At 40.3% G+C, this 18334-nt stretch overlaps 1 protein-coding gene across 1 annotated transcript in view; it reads left to right on the top strand.

The window, feature by feature from the left end:
- cntn5 (contactin 5) overlaps positions 1-18334 on the top strand; it is a 411731-nt gene that overhangs the window by 299494 nt on the left and 93903 nt on the right. The gene's annotated exons all lie outside the window — the stretch shown is intronic.

The following is an 18334-nucleotide window of genomic DNA, read 5'->3' as shown; positions in this document are numbered from 1 at the left end:
ATTGGATGTTCACCCCGTGTTAGCATAGCTCATGAAAGTTGTCATATTTTGTAGTTCCTGTAGCTCAACTGGTAGATTTTGACAATTTCAATTCCAAGGAAAAAGTCAAAGCGATTAATGTATACATTTACTGCATTGTAAGGGAATCTACACAATAGAAAAAGCTTTGACAGATAGGAATGTGTAAGTGGCATTTTATGGGTTTGAAAAAGCTGTGTCACATTGAAATCAAGCGGGAATACAATGAATTGGCTTTCCGAAAGCAAACTGGACAACAGTCAGCGGCATTCATCAGTGATTTTGTGAGTGGCTTTCTGCTCTTGCCTGATCTGCATAATTCCCTCAGTGAATTTTGTGCTAAACCAGTGAAGACAGTGGTTGCAAATAACCATCACTTTTACCGGCTGCAATGAATTCTTATTTAATTCCCCTCACTTCGACCGTCGCATAAATGCAAATGTTTTGGACATGTTTAATTATTTCAGACCACTCTTAAGATAAAAAAAGAGACAGGTAGCTAAAGGCATCCTAAAGGGATGTCTTGGAGTCACAGGTGGTAGAACTGGGATGAATTGCTTTGTGGCAGCTGTATTTGCAAAAAACCATGCTGTCAGCGTCTCGCAGAAAGCCGCATGAAATGAGAGCAAGTTCAGCAAGAGGTTAGTCACCCGAAACACAAGCATGTCTGATGGAATCTTTATTCATTCCGCTCCTGATGTACCCATCTTTCTCTTGGCAACCACCGCGTGGGAAGCCTTGCGCATTCGCCAGCTATTCGCCATTTAAAAGCCTGAAAATTACTTTGACACTCCCAGTTTAGCTTGAGGTGCCATGCTTTCAACCTTTCTTCCAGTCCTCTAAAACCTCACCAATCCACAGCCTGCGATTCATGCCCTCTGGTGAGATTGAATGAAATTTACCTCCACAAGGGGGTCCGTGCTGAATTGCGCAGGTGAAGCTCTTCACCCATGTCTTTCCCTTGGCTAAGATGCTCTTAATCACAGCTGCCTGACTGCATCTGTGCTTGGTAGCATTTCGATGGTAAGTCATGCATCTTCCCCATCCAGTTCCCTCTTGGACAAACAGCAAAGGTAGTGCAGGCCCTCTGTTCTTCTGTGATGAATCGCACCTTAATAGATCTGTCTTGGATGGAACAATAACTCTTACAGACTCATCAACTAAGTTGGAGTGATCACAAAACACTCTGTGGTGCTGGGATTACTTACCCTTCCCACTTGGCCTTGGACCTCGAAAGGACAGCACTTTTAAGTGACCACGTGGCCAATTTTAAGAGATAACATCCCAGTGTACTTGGATTCAAAGGGCAAAGGTGCAATGGCTTCAATTATTGAACTGTAAATGAAAAGCCAATATTTCAAATGAAGATCAGGGCTATTATGGTTTTGAATTTGAATCATTATATATATATTATATAATCAGAAAATTAAAATACATTACATTATTTTGGAACAAGAGTAAAGCTTTTGTCAGGCAATAAAAATGTTGCTTTAGACAGCAATATATTATTTATTTCCAGATCATTAAACATAAGCCTATAATAAAGTCCACTGCAATCCATTTTGCTTTTGAATTTGTCAGTCTGTCAGAGGAAGACTTTTAAATAAGGGATTACTAGGGCTTTCCAGAGGACTCGTCAATGTACACAATTTTCAGTTTGTTTTGAGCATCTCACTTTTGTTGTGTCACGTAATAAGCACAGCATTTTTAGGACTCTATCAACTTAAACGTTGTTTGAAACCTGGTAAAGCACATCTCAAGACCCCTGCATTCAGAGTTGCACTTCATTCAGATGCTATAATGCAGTAACACAATTTATCTTGTGCTGTCTACTCTCAGGAAGTTTGTTTTGTTGTGCCTGTTCAACTGCGCATTGCCTGAGCAGCTGGAGTTGCGCTTACTACTCTCTGTTGACTGGGAATCGTTAAAAACATGAAGGTTGTACTTGAATTGCTGATGGTAGGAAAATTCCTTATTATTCAATAAGATTATATATATATATATATATATATATATATATATATATATATACACACTCACCTAAAGGATTATTAGGAACACCTGTTCAATTTCTCATTAATGCAATTATCTAATCAACCAATCATATGGCAGTTGCTTCAATGCATTTAGGGGTGTGGTCCTGGTCAAGACAATCTCCTGAACTCCAAACTGAATGTCAGAATGGGAAAGAAAGGTGATTTAAGCAATTTTGAGCGTGGCATGGTTGTTGGTGCCAGACGGGCCGGTCTGAGTATTTCACAATCTGCTCAGTTACTGGGATTTTCACGCGCAACCATTTCTAGGGTTTACAAAGAATGGTGTGAAAAGGGAAAACATCCAGTATGCGGCAGTCCTGTGGGCGAAAATGCCTTGTTGATGCTAGAGGTCAGAGGAGAATGGGCCGACTGATTCAAGCTGATAGAAGAGCAACTTTGCCTTCTGTTACAACCGAGGTATGCAGCAAAGCATTTGTGAAGCCACAACACGCACAACCTTGAGGCGGATGGGCTACAACAGCAGAAGACCCCACCGGGTACCACTCATCTCCACTACAAATAGGAAAAAGAGGCTACAATTTGCAAGAGCTCACCAAAATTGGACAGTTGAAGACTGGAAAAATGTTGCCTGGTCTGATGAGTCTCGATTTCTGTTGAGACATTCAGATGGTAGAGTCAGAATTTGGCGTAAACAGAATGAGAACATGGATCCATCATGCCTTTTTACCACTGTGCAGGCTGGTGATGGTGGTGTAATGGTGTGGGGGATGTTTTCTTGGCACACTTTAGGCCCCTTAGTGCCAATTAGGCATTGTTTAAATGCCACGGCCTACCTGAGCATTGTTTCTGACCATGTCCATCCCTTTATGGCCACCATGTACCCATCCTCTGATGGCTACTTCCAGCAGGATAATGCACCATGTCACAAAGCTCGAATCATTTCAAATTGGTTTCTTGAACATGACAATGAGTTCACTGTACTAAAATGGCCCCCACAGTCACCAGATCTCAACCCAATAGAGCATCTTTGGGATGTGGTGGAACGGGAGCTTCATGCCCTGGATGTGCATCCCACAAATCTCCATCAACTGCAAGATGCTATCCTATCAATATGGGCCAACATTTCTAAAGAATGCTTTCAGCACCTTGTTGAATCAATGCCACGTAGAATTAAGGCAGTTCTGAAGGCGAAAGGGGTCAAACACAGTATTAGTATGGTGTTCCTAATAATCCTTTAGGTGAGTGTGTATATATATATATATATATATATATATATATATATATATAAATATATTGCAAGTGTGATATTGCATATATACAACAGTTCAATGAACAAGTAAATTTAAAAATAATTTGGAAAAACTTTGTTAGTAATTCAAAAATGTCACTTCAGATCGAGAGAGTGAGAGAGAGATGTTAAATCACCGGTTGCCACACCCAAGCAGAGATGCTGTCAGCTTTCTGAAGATCACGAAGAGCTGTTGTATGTAAACAGCTGACGCGGATTCACTTCACGTCACCTAACTGGCTCATATTACACACAAAAATGATCTTTTTCCACCACCTGCTGGCTAACATGTGTAATGTAAAAAAAAGCAAGACAAACCATAGCTCTTAACAGATATACACTGCTCTTATACTTTAGTTTAGAACAGCATGAACACAAGCAGAGTGATACACAGTGAAGCTTCGGAGTGCTGATGGTGACCATCAGTGCTCATGGAACGTCTCTTGTCCAATCAGATTCGAGGACCGGAAATAACTGTTCATCATGTCAGTCTGAGATTACATATAGAGACACAATCAACTGAGACAGCCTAAACAGATAGGGTTGACAACACCATTGACGTCTCAAACACTAGTGATATCACTGTATATGTCATAATATAAAACAAGTGGAGCAGTGTGATTGATGGTTAACCTTATTTAATTTTGGGAATTGTTATTGATTGATATAGTGATTGTTTCTTCTAAAACTTTATATTTGTTTGCTGTGTTTTTCCTTATGGTTTGCTGTGGATTGATTATATTGTTTGCTGTGATGTTGCTGGACATTTGATAGTACCGTTTTCCCTCTTTCACAAACTGCAACAACAAACACTAATTGACACACCTGTAGAACCCCGTTCCCATCAGCGATCTAATTTGCCAGCTGATTAGATCACTCCTAATAAAAGGAGGCTAGATCTCTTACCGAGGAGGTGAACGCTCTGGGCGGATGGATGTGCCGTGTGTGGTAGTGGACTGGCTTGCGAATCTTCTTTTCCCTTGGTGTTGTTGCTGACTGGATCTTTTGTGCCTTGGTGGAGCCGACTCTTGGACTTTACAGTATCAACGCTCACAAAACTCCGATTAAAGGGAAGTGGTTCTTTTTCTCCCACACTGATGCGTGTGTGTGTGTGTTTTCTTTGCATTCGAGCTAAAGGAGTCGTTTAGTTGTTGTTCATTTCTGTGAAGGTGCCGACGGCAGAGCAGCGGATACAGCAGTATTATTGAGGAGCCCGCATGAAGTACAGGAAAGGAAAGTCGTCACTCTAGTCAAGTGAGACTGTTTTGAAGTTGCCGGCTACGAGCAGGCTGCTCATTGATTTTACGATTTCTCCACTGACAGAAGCGGAGCGGCATCGCGGAATTCCTGGCTCTGGACTTCCGGATTTGGAATAGGCTATTTGAAGTCCCGCTGAAGCAAGATATTGTGCGCCGTGACAGGGGAAACATGCTTTTCTAATAATTATGATAATATAAAAGGCCAAAGTGAGTGTGTGTATATATGTATGTGTGTATGTGTGTGTGTATGTATATATATATATATATATATATATATATATATATGTCTTGCATAGCCAGACCTTTAGCTAAATGAAAAATTGTGTTTTCTGGCTGACTAATAAAAGCCTGGGCACCCCCAATCCCGGAAGTTGAGTTTCATTGAAACAATCTGATTAGAGCTTTTTCATAAGAGCTTTTCAGTTTTGTGGGCGGTTTGCATCATATCTTACTTTGTGTACTATTTTTGAACAGACCTCAACAGAATGCCCACTTTGAATGATTCAGAGTTTGCCATTACAACCCAACCGTCTGTTGCCACGTCATTTTTTAGAACCATAAGCTATTCTAGAAGTGCAACACTAAGCAAGCAACGAGAGACAATGACCTTTTATAATCGGCCTTTCTCTCCAACTGCCATTTTAATTCACATCATGATGTTACGGTAAGTGTATTGGACCTTCAGGAATGCATTTCTTTGCGAGGTATGCCTCAGTTATATATTCAGACAGTGGGGTGGACATGTGCTAAGTATGCATACAAATGCTTCAATAGGTGCATCTTGGCCTACAGAATGAATTGAGAGCTGACAGCGTCCACATCCCATAATTGTGATTTTAATGTGAAGTGAAATAGTGACGTGCCATACACAACCTCATGTGACCACACATTAAACATTATGTCAATTGAATGGTAGGCTTTCTTTAGTTATGGATGACAGGAGCCCAGACAGTTATTTGTTTTAAAGACTCCATCCATTTATTTATTTTTTCTATTAAAGGGAGTTTACCCAGAATTGAAAATGATGTCATTATTTGATCCCAAAAAGGAATGTTTAGCAAAATCTCGATGCTGCATACAATGAATGTGAATTGTCTAGAAGGGCTGTCAAGCTCTAAAACTGGCCTAAAGCACCTTCAAATGCATCCATATGGCCAGAGAGGTTTGAAGAAACATGAGTCTGGACAAATGATGACAGAATTTCCATTTTGGATTGAACTATTCCTTTAACTGTTGTCACATCAATGTGTTCATGTTTTTAGAGAGGTGTTGGAATCTCTCCCAGTGTGCTTCCAATTTGCACTTTTGGTTTGGTTGAGTCATTAGAAAGTAGATGTGAAAGCCAGCATTGTGATAATGGATTTTTTTCATTAGCAGTTGGATGTAAAAGCTTTAAATGACTGATGGATGCCCAGACTTTCATCAGGTGATTGTTCTGCATTGTACAACAAAAGAAAAGGAAAATTGCAGTGCATAAAACTACACCATCTCATGTTAATAAATGGATTAAATTGGGATTTGAAAATACTCATTGCAACACAAAAAGGGCTCATCTATTTGGTTTGCCACTGCCAGTCTAGAACTCTGTCCCATAAATTTCAACCCTTCTAGATGCTAAATTGGATGCGTACAGCATAAACCGATGAAATATTGTAATTTCATTATACACACAGGATTGCTTTGGAATCATAAATGTGTAACAATTGAGGGGATTGAGACTGAAATTGAAAGTTGTTTGGTGAGAAAAAGAAATGCTTTCATAAAATGGGTTCTAAATGCCCTGTAGATTACATATAAACCCTCATCTTGTCTCATGTCTCTATGGGGGAGGTTAAAAGACAGCATTGGATTAGATATGTAACTTCATACTGATTCCATTAGTTGCCATATACTTTAAAATAGCAAAATTTCCATTTTTTTTTTTTTAGATCACCAGAGAAAACTGTATGTTAAACAAACAGCATATTCAAATGCACAATTTCATTTTATTTCCTTTATCAAAATCATGGCATTATACTCACTAAAAAGTTGTTACTTTTGAAATGAAATATATTATAACTAGTAATATTTTAGGTAATCTAATTTTATTATTTTTGGATAAATTATTTGATGTGGAAAAAAAAAACAATTATGAAAATATATTTTTCTGTATATTAAATATCAGTTTGCACTCCTTTTATGACTGATAGATAAGCTAATGTATACATGTACTAAAAAAAGAATAAAAAAAAAGATAATCTTATCTGATTGCACACATTTTAACATGCAATATATGTAATTACAAGTACTTGGTTTTTGAAATCTGATTACATAATCCAGATTACATGCCGTCCATTTCTACCTCGCACTGCCTAATTGCCTGTCCTCTGATTGATGCAACAAGTAGTATATATTAAAAAGGGGCTGTAAATATTTTCTCTGACTTCGATTCGATAACAAATCTTTACCTAATGAATATGATGCATCATGAAATATGATATTTGGTCACAATTCGATCAGATTCATTTAAATTTAAATGTATTCATTTGGCAGATGCTTTTATCCAAAGCGACTTACAAAAAGAGATTCGATTATATTGTACAATTCATAATTATATAAAAAAAAATGCCCAAAAAATATTTTTCACTGAACATTCTTAATTTAAAGAGCACATACATGCACCAGACTTGAGCTCTAGAGTCACAGATGGTTTGGCTTAAATGTGTGTCTGCATATATAAACAGAAAAGTAGTGTTACATGCATAATTGATATGAATGATATGTTACTTATAGACATGATATGGTACATATACTGCAGATACAGTGTGTTACATCCATTATAGATATCTGATATCAATAAAGGATAACATAATGTCTGATGCAACATAATGACTTTATGGAAACACACACAAACAGATGGTTTGTAAACCATGCAATAAGCAGAATAGATTTTAATATGTAATGTTAACATTTATTGCACCAATAATTGTGAATGAAATATGTCATGTGCAAGCAGATACAATCCAGGTTTAAATGGAGCACGGCCATAGATTTGTTAACCATCCCTTAGTGGCGTGTAAAGGCAGTTTTATTTGGGATGTAGTATCCATGAAATCTCTATTCATTTTGGAATATGAAGAGGATAATGAGGAATATTCACTATGAAGAGAATGAATGAACAAGTGTGTGTTTTTGTTCACAGCCACATGTCTGCATATTTATTTAAACTGAGTTCTATTTTTGGCTAAACTGTTTTATGGAGAAATAACACATTTTATGGAGATATAAAATACTATCATATCGTAATCAGGGAAGAAAGCAACAACAATGAACTCACTTTGGTCAAGTGGGTGCAAATATTTATGAATAATGACACAGAAAGCGGAACTCAGCAGCATTCATCCATCCATTTACCAGTTTGTCTTATGGTTCACAGAGAGTGAACTTTGCTGCATGAACCTTTTACTTTGAAAGTGCAATTTTTCCCTTGAATATTGCATGCTTCAGGCCTGTGGCAGGAAGGTATGTGTAATCTGTGACTGCATCTGTATCACACTGGGTACTGATGATAACCGATTTGTAATTTCCATAATCGATGCATAAAAATGTATTTGTCAGATCGATGCATCCATGCATCTCTACACCCCTAAGTACTGTAGAATATACATTATAGTATATACTTTTGCTCTTACATTAATATTTCACCTGTTATTTGTTAATAAAGTTTACACAGGCTTATATATGTATATGAGACGTATATATGTATTATATAGATAAAGACAGACAGAGTCTCTCAGAGAGAGAGAGAGAGAGAGAGAGATGTAGGTAGGTAGATAGATAGACAGACAGACAGAGTGAGAGAGAGAGAGAGGTGTATATATATATATATAGGTATATTTATATTATATAAATAAATTATTATACATTATAATAAAAAATAATTGTTTATTAATTTTTATTTACTATGATTTGCCAACAATCAGACTTTTTTTTTGTCACATTTATCAAATTTTTGTCAACACTATAATCTGTCAACCCAGTCAGATTTGCTTCAATAGAGCAGTCAGTTTGAAACCACCCTATATTCTCAGTTCATTCTTAATCAAAGTTGAGTGCTTGCTTTTGTAATAAATAATTCACATGTCAGGAAAATAACATATTTTATCAGACAGTTTTGATCCTTGATTGATAGGAACAAAACATAGGTGAATAGTAATAAGCTAGCCATGAAGGAACTCTCGTCTGTTGTTAGTAAACCGCAAACAACGCATCCGCACGGAGCTTTTATCATTGCTGGCGATTTCAATCATGCCAATATGAGGACAGCACTCCCCAAATTTTATCAAAATGTTTTTTTGCCCTGCAAGAGGAAACAACACTCTTGATCATGTTTATACAAACATCTCTGATGCCTACAAAGCCAGCCCCCTCCCCCATGTTGGACAATCCGATCACTTATCCCTGTTCCTATTCCCCAAATACACCCCCATCATCAAATGTGTGAAACCCACTGTGAGGACTGTAAAAGTGTGGCTGGAAGGAGCAGACTCTTCACTATAGCATGAGTTCCAGAACACTGACTGGAATGTGTTTGCTTCTCAGGCCAACCTGGACTCCCACACCGACATTAACAGCTACACAAATTCTGTTCTGCAACACACCAACAGGTGTGTCGACATGGTAACCACCCATAAAACACTTAAATCATACCCGAATCAGAAACCCTGGATGAACAAGGAAGTCCAACTCCTGCTGAAGGCACGTGATGCTGCTTTCAGATCTGGTGACCGGAAAGCCTACACTTTATCCAGGGCCAGTCTGAAGAGGGGAATTAAAGCAGCAAAATACAACTACAAACTGCGGATTGAGGACAATTTTATGACAATGACCACGACGTATGTGGACAGGCATCCATGACCTCACAAACTACAAACCACCGAACAGCACCCCCCAACCAGTAATGCCACCCTCCCAGACAAATTGAACACCTTTTATGCTCACATTGATCGTGGAAACACAGAACAACCCATAAAAGCTGAGCTCCCACCTGATGGTCTGCCACTCACATTTTCCTCCAGTGGCGTGTGCTCCACCCTGAGCAGAGTGAATGCACATAAAGCTGTTGGCGCTGATGGCATCCCGGGCCGAATGCTCAGGGCCTGTGCAGAACAGATGGCTGACGTCTTCACCAACATTTTCAACCTCTCCTTGGCCCAGGCAATTGTCCCCACCTGCTTCAAAACAGCCACCATTGTACCAGTACCAAAACATGCTGCTGAAGTGGCCCTCATTGACTTCTGCCCCATTGCTCTTACTCCCATCATAGCGAAGTGTTTTGAGAGGCTGGTCCTCTCCATCCTGAAAACATGTCTGCCCCCAACACTGGACCCATGTCAGTTCGCCTACAAACACAACAGGTCAACTGAGGATGCTATCGCCTCAGCTCTTCATTCCGCCCTGACTCACATGGACAAAAATAATACGTATGTCAGGATGCTATTCATCGATTTCAGTTTTGCCTTCAATACTGTGATCCCATCCAAGCTGAACTCCAAGCTCACTGATCTTGGCAGTAGCCCCTCCCTCTGCAACTGGACCCTGGACTTCCTCACTAACAGACCACAGTCTGTTAGGATAAGCAACTACAAATCCTCCACCCTCACTTTGAACACTGGTGCACCACAGGGCTGTGTGCTGAGTCCAATCCTCTACTCCCTCTTCACCCTCGACTGTATACCTGAGTATGGCTCCAACTCCATAATCAAGTTTGCAGATGAAACCACGGTGGTAGGCCTGATCAGCGGCGACGATGAGACAGCCTACAGGGAAGAGGTACAGCACTTGGTAGTGTGGTGTGCCAACAACAATCTCACATTCAACACACAGAAGACCAAGGAACTGATTGTGGACTACCGGCGGACTAGAAAAGGACACACACTCCCATCTACATTGATGGGGACGAAGTGGAGTGTGTGACAAGCTTCAAGTTCCTGGGTGTCCATATCTCTGAGGATCTTTCCTGGACCTACAACTCCTCCACTCTGATTAAAATGGCGCAACAGCGCCTTTACTTCCTTAGGAAGCTAAGGAAAGCTCACCTGTCCCCCCATATCCTGCTGAACTTTTACCACTGCACTATTGATAGTGTCTTAACAAACTGCATCACAGTGTGGTATGGCAACTGCACTATCTCAGATCAGAAGGCACTCCAGCGGGTGGTGAAAACTGCCCAATACATCACTGGTGTCCAGCTACCCTCCATCAATGACATTCACAATAAATGCTGCCTATGGAGGGTGAGAAGCATTATCAAAGACACCTATCACCCCAACCATGGTCTGTTCACTCCTTTCCCATCTGGGAGACGCTATAGGAGTCTTCGCTGTCACACCAGCAGACTCAGGAACAGTTTCTTTCCTTCAGCTGTCAGCCTACTGAACTCTAAACTCAGGCGCTGAACACTACATCCCACCCGAACTTCACATATGTATTTTTCTTTTATTAATTTAGATATATTTATTTAATTTTTATTTTTCGCACATTCCCTTGCACATTTCTTGCACATAACATCTACCTCCTGATGCTGCTTGCACTGTTATGGCCACCGGCCATATACATATATTTACTCATTTACATACTTATACCTCATTCTGTACAATGCACCTTCAGTTTATGCTTCTTCATTTGCACCTTGTACTGTATTATAGACATTTGCATTGAGCTGGTCTCTGCTCCTCAACATCATAACTTTGCAATCAAAAATCCATATTGTATATTGTATATACTCACATATTTATTTATATATATATATATATATATATATATATATATATATATATATATATATATATATATATATATATATATATATATATATATATATATATACATATATATATATATATATATATATATATATATATATATACATACATACATACTATATATACATATTGCTATTTGCACTTCTGGTTAGATGCTAACTGCATTTCATTGGCTCTGTACTTGTATTTTGCACAATCACAATAAAGTTGTATCTAATCTAATCTAAACAATTCCTTGGTTCATAATTAATTTTTGCACTTATGTAGTCTGTTTTGTCCAAGGATTCAAGGTTTTCCTGGTCAATATGGTCTATTTAGCCCTGGCCGTAACTATGGTCCATTTAGCCCACCATATAGACCCAAAAGAATCTCCATTAAAACCCATTTAAAAGTTGCCATGTTTAGTCAGGATAGTCACTGAGGGTTTAAGACTGTGCACATTCTTGTGAATGTGCCATAAGCTACCAGTCAGGGTTGTCATAACTCCATTTTCCTTTAGCTCTTGAGTAAGAAGTCACTTGCTGTTTACATCTTGGGTGATTGGCTCAAAAAACCTGAGTGCCCATGAGCATACTTCTGGGGCTGCATGCACCAGTCAAGCAACTGTCATTGAGATGAATGCTAATGGCTAGTTCTCTCCAGGCATTATAGACTTCTTTGGATTGTCTTAGTACTCAAGAATCAGTGTGTCATCAAACTAACACCAATAAGTACCTTACACAAATGCACAAATATCAGAAGTTTTTCGAACTGATATGGAACCTTTTTCCTTAACAATCAGTGTTCACTGAGGGTGGCCGAGGCATGTTCTAGACCAGTCCTTCCCAACCCTGTTCCTGGAGGCCCCAAACACTACACATTTTGAATATCTCCCTAATCAAACACACCTGATTCAACTCATCAGCTCGTTAGTGGAGACTCCAAGACCAGGGGAACGTTCAATCTCAAAACGGGGTGCACACTTTTGCTACGGTTTCTGAGTTGAATGTCATGTTTCCTCGAAACGGTGTGAAACGGGCTTTTGAGGTAAGTTTTCTCTAGTTTGGTGGGTGTGTCAGAGGTGTTACTCAATCAGCATTGATGTGTATATAAACCTCGCAATTTTACAAATGTGTCCTCTGTAGCTTGTTGTATGCAACAATTGAAGACATTAGAAGAAATGTTTGCCTTGTCATCCTGAAATGCGAGGCAAATGTTGGATCACCATAATTAGGAACCACAGTGTCCACATATCCCTTCACTCGATTGGGATGTACTCTGCTATTCTGGACTGCAAGGGCAATGACTGTAACATCAAGCGTATTTTGTAGTAGTAAACACGTGTTTAAACCAATTTCACCAGGCTCCAAAATTCTTCGAAAAGAACACAAAGAATTGCCTTCTCAGTTGCCATAGTTGCAACGATTGCGTAACACAACAGGGTGTTCATCACACCACCATTTCTGTTTAAATAAATGTTTTGCTACATTTTATCATGGCTGAACATGCCCCTGAATTTGGTGTCAGAAAATGGAGGAATACAAAATATGCAGTGTTGGGGGGCCTCCAGGAACAGGGTTGGGAAACACTGTTCTAGACTAATGTTCAAATGTGATATTTGTTATCCTCTTCAGTGTGCAAAAACGACAGAACTACTTCCTCATGTAAAATTTATGCAACAGTTTCCCATTTAATAAGACTGATAATGATAATTAAGCCCCTGAATGGGAGTGTTTTCCTTCGTAATTGCAGATTTACTCAATGCCAGCTGACATATCACAGCAAATGGATATAGATGGGCCCTTGCAACATCCACATGAATAAACATAGGGATTGTACCCTCCAGCTATGAACGCAGGAGAGGAATGCAGCCATTCAAGATTCCCCTGCATTCCGCTGAATTTTGCACATCAATAGACTCCAGCATGGTGCTCCGTTTCGAGGACAAATTCTTTCGCCCTGTTTCCCTGCGGCCTCTGTAGTGTACATTCAAAATAATTTAGTTTAGCAGCTTGCCATGCATGGTACTGTGGAGAATTTACTCTCTTGTGTCTGAGATTGCCACGACACCTGTTTGCTAAGATCCCTCGAGGTCTGTTGTGTGGAATAGTAAATTCAGGAGGATTGCTTATTCTTGTACAGTAGATTCCTTTTTTAAGAATTTCAGTTTGATCATAGCCCTTATATGTTGATAGTTCTAAATTTTTTAAAGTTATGAATATAATCTAATATTTATAGTTATGGATTTTATTTATATCAAGTTTTGCTTTAAAAGATGTGCTTATACTAATTTTCTTTAAAATAATTGCAACTTGTTTTCATATTGTTTTATATAATACAATAAATAATGGAATACAATGACATTTTAAGTGTGGCTTAAGTGTACAAGTACTGTTGGGGCCCCTGTATATACAATTGTCACATTTATCAAATGTCTTGTTTGTTGCACTATTGATTGTGAGGTCAATGTTCTAGAGCCGCTGCTCTGGATATTGCAAGTGATACAGTCGATATGAGTGTTGTAATTCATCATAGAAGAGCACCTAAGGCCTAAATCTACAAAGCACCTACACAAACTGCAAGAGAGAGAGAAAGAGAGAGGGAGAGAACAAGAACCCAGTGTACAGGAAGCACAAGTTTCCTGTCACAAGCTTTAATTAATGAGTTTGGTCTTCCAAAAAGCAACTGGGAAGACGCCAAGTTGGTATTTTGTGTGAGAGGGGCAGAAGGTGTGTATAATGTGCTGATCCAACACCTGCAAACCAAGATATTTATAATTTTGTTGCTGCCACAATGAGTCAGGCGTAGCGGAACTAACTGCTAACAGTAAAATATGATTCTAAGAGACTTCACAAGAGCTTATCTTCTTGAAAAAAATGCATAGCTTGTCACTAGCACTTGTTGTGTTACCTATCTGTCACTCACTCTATGTTGTGTCGATGTAGTGACACTAGGGGTCGCTCTTGACAGCCGAGACACCTCTGATCTTTGATAAAAGGCCAATGGGAATTGGCAAGTGGTATTTTCGTGCCATTCCCTCTGACATACAGGTATAAAGGAGGGTACGTGCATACAGCTCATTCAAATTTTCTCTTCAGAGCCGAGCGGTTGATGGTTCAGCGAGCTGAATATCCCACGGCTTCTATCTGCACATCTGCTGGATCCTTACACCGCATTACAGCGGCTTTCCCCCTCTCTGCACGGGTGCACAGCAGAGATCGCCACTGGGCACTTCTGCAGGTCATTAGAGTGTATTATAAAAGAGTATTTTCCCTCTAAAAGAGTATATTCAAAAAGAGCAGCACACATTGGAACGTCTTTTTAATGAAGCATCTTTTTAAAGATGCCCTAACGATTGTGTGTTATTCCTGGATGCGGTCAATATCTCTCGCCTTCAGACAACCATGATCGCTGTCTTTTGTGCCTGGGCGCTGCCCACGCCGACTGCCCTGCTGATCGCGCTCACCTCCACCAAGAGGGTCGGTGACCTGCAAACGTTCTCTGTTAGCGACACTTGCCTGGAGTTCGGTCCGGCAGACACACATGTGATCCTAAGACCGCGACCGGGCTACGTGCCCAATGTTCCTACCACGCCCTTCAGAGACCAGGTAGTGAGCACTGCCCCAGGAGGAGGCAGACCCAGCCCCAGCCCCTTCATTGTTGTGTCCGGGATGTGCTTTGCATACCTACTTGGACTGCACTCAGAGCTTTAGACATTCTGAGCAGCTCTTTGTCTGCTTTGGTGGACAGCGGAAAAGGAATGCTGTCTCCAAACAGAGGCTTTCCCACTGTGTGGTGGACCCCATTTCATTGGCCTATCACACCCAGGCCGTGCCTCCCCCCTTGCTGGTCCGAGCACACTCAAAAAGGAGTGTTGCGTCCTCGTGGGCACTGGCCAGGGGCACCTCCCTGGCAGACATATGTAGAGCAGTGGGTTGGGCAACACCTAATACCTTTTCGAGATTTTACAATCTCAGGGTTGAGTCAGTATCATCACGTGTTTTCTCGTTTGCACCTAGTGCCCTTTCCCTCGGTCAAGGTAAAAGCATGCGCTTTCTCTCCCAGGAGATTCCGTTTATTCGGATCCCTGGATGACTCTTTCCTAGCCCTATGGGATCCGCAATTCGGCAGAGGAATTCGCTGACCCAATCCACTGCGGGTACACAATCTACCCTGTACTGGAATAGGTGCTCCACAGGGCGGGACTCCTGCATGGACTCCTCCTTTGCGAGTGGACCCGCGTCTCCCTTAGGCAGTTCTAGCTGCCCTCCGGTCCCCGTGCTGTAGCAACGCCCCCCTCCTTGAGGCTGAATCTACCACTGCGCCAGTTTTTCCACATGTGACCTGAGTGGCCCATGTGACATATTTCACCACTTTACCTCCCTGTTCCTGGGCAGGTGTGGTCTCTGCAGGGTCTTTTCCCCCTGAAAGAATAGGAAACTGGATAAGACCCCCTTCTCATGATGTGTGTAAGGGCCCAAGCCGTTTGGCTCTATGCGGGAAACATAGAGAGAAAAGAGGCCCGGCTAGGCTCAGATTCTGAAGACTTTTTATGGGGCATTGGGGAAGGGTACGTGCAGTCTGACACAACTGGTCACCTTTGCACGTGAAATACTTGCCCGCTCTTGTGTCAGCAGTACACGTACATGGTTCAGCGCATGGCGTGATTTGAAGTGGACCCCTAGTGTACCTTCTTCGACACAACGTCGAAGTGAGCAACAAACGGGGAATGTCTAGGTTACAGATGTAACCTCCGTTCCCTGATGGAGGGAACGAGACGTTGTGTGCTCCCGGCCACATCGCTGAGCCGAGCCACTGTAGTGGCCGGACCATTTCCGGCTCATCAGAAAAATCCTGAATGAACTCAACGTATTTCCCCACTTTTATACCCGAATGTCCGGGGGCGGGGTATGCAAATACTGTCTGCCTAATTCCCATTGGCCTTTTTTCATAGAACAGAGGCATATTCTGTGCTCAAGAGAGACCCCTAGTGTCGCTTCTTCGACACAACGTCTCGTTCCCTCCATCAGGAAACGGAGGTTACATCCATAACCTAGACGTTTTAGGCTACATTTATTTTGTGTAAAAAGACTTTACATTATTTAAACATTACACTGCCATTGTTTTCTTATATGGTTGGATATTGTCAAAGACACAGACTTCAGTAGATCTAAATATCCTTCCTACTTTTTCATAAAACATGACCCTACATTGTATGTTTTTTTTAATTTATTTTCAAAGTTGATCAAAACCTGTTTGTTAGCAGAGGGTGTGAGATCATGTTTGTTCTTCAGACTGATCTGAAGAAGGAATTTACAGCCAGACCTTAAAATTTTAATGTAATTAAATAGTATTTTAATCAATATGGTCACACGTGAAGTCGGCATGATGTTTCTGATAGTTTCAGTACCCTAGGATACCGATCACGTACACGGCTCAGCGGACTGTCACCGGAGTGTATGCCGACGTGCTGACTGGCAGCATTCTTATCAGACATGTTTGCAGTGGTTTAAATGTATTTATCTTTCCACCTGGCACGATTGGCAGAGCGTTGCATCAGCTGCGTGACAGACTGGGGTTCAAAGCCAGACAGTAATCACGTTTGAATAATCAATGACGAGCATGATTCGGAGGTTTAACTTTTCCCTCAACCATTAGTGGAGTAAAAAATAATGTTAAAGGTAAGGTTCAGGTTTGGTCGAGGAATAGAATCTATAAATATATGCTTTTCTCTTCATAGTAAATTATAACGTCCTGTAAAGCTGAAAACAACTTGCTTCACATCTAGCGTTTGGTGACCTGTCCTGGACTTGAATGCCCTACAACTCTTACCACTTTGGCTACTGGGGGCAGTGTTTCGGAATATTGGTCTACTCTTTCCGATTTCACTGAGAGATAAGATGTCTTGGAGTGACACATGACAAGAAATGTTGTTAGTCACAAGAACTAACTTTATTATATTTTTAAGAACAGACGAAGGAAAAGCCATCAATGCTTGTGTCTGATTCGCTGTTTGTTATAAGGTGTACAGCATGAGCCTTTCATGTGGAACAAGCCCATTATCACTCCCTTTTCTCTGTTTCATTCATCTGAAAACTGTTTGCAAAAATACCGATGCAAATGATTGCCGATCATCTCAGGAGGTGCTGTGAGTTTAGTTCACTTTATTTCCACGCAGTTGCCATGCGTTGTGAACAACTCTGCAGGTTCAGTAATATGTATTATTGTATTAAAGAAACAAAGATGAAAGTGACTAAATCGTAAAATAATACAAGACATGTTCACCTTGAATCTAAAATGTAGTTTTATTTTCTTTATTTTAGGCAGCATTAACTTTATTACCAAAATGCAATACAAACACAAATTCAATAAGAACACACTATTGGCAGCATTATTTTGGGAACGACAGGGAATATATTAGGCTTGTTTATTTTTTATTATTATTGTCTTTACATTTATAATTGTCTTCAGTTCTTAATCTGTAGTCATTAGTTATATTTTGCCTGTTGTCATTGACGGATACTTGCGTGATGGCAAATGGAGTCATTGGAGATGATAAATATTTGGATTTGGGGAGGTGGTTAAATTAGATTTGTTTATCACTTCGTAATTTTAATAAATTCATTACATTTTTAAAGCAAAGCTATTCACCGACCCTCGGCAGGGGGATTGACGATATAATCGTATATCACAATATTTATAAAGTGATTATGAATAAAATAATTTTACATATCGCATAGCCCTATTGTAAGTGTAATATTGCTTTTATACAACAGTTTAAGGAACATTTAATTAATTAATGCATTTGCACATGGAACTAATTTCTTCTGCCACTGGTCAGGATCTGCTGTTGCTGGCTCAAAAGATGTGCTCAAACCTTTGTTACTAATTCGAAAATGTCACTTCAGAACTAGTTACGATGGCAAGTCATTGGAGAAACGAGTGTGTCTGTCTGTCTGTCTGTCTGTCTGTCTGTCTGTCTGTGTGTGT

This window comes from Xyrauchen texanus, chromosome 29 (assembly GCF_025860055.1).
Source record: "Xyrauchen texanus isolate HMW12.3.18 chromosome 29, RBS_HiC_50CHRs, whole genome shotgun sequence".
In the NCBI taxonomy this organism is placed as follows: domain Eukaryota; kingdom Metazoa; phylum Chordata; class Actinopteri; order Cypriniformes; family Catostomidae; genus Xyrauchen; species Xyrauchen texanus.
Note: the sequence above shows the minus strand (reverse complement) of the source record. Positions and strands in the feature narration are given on the sequence as shown.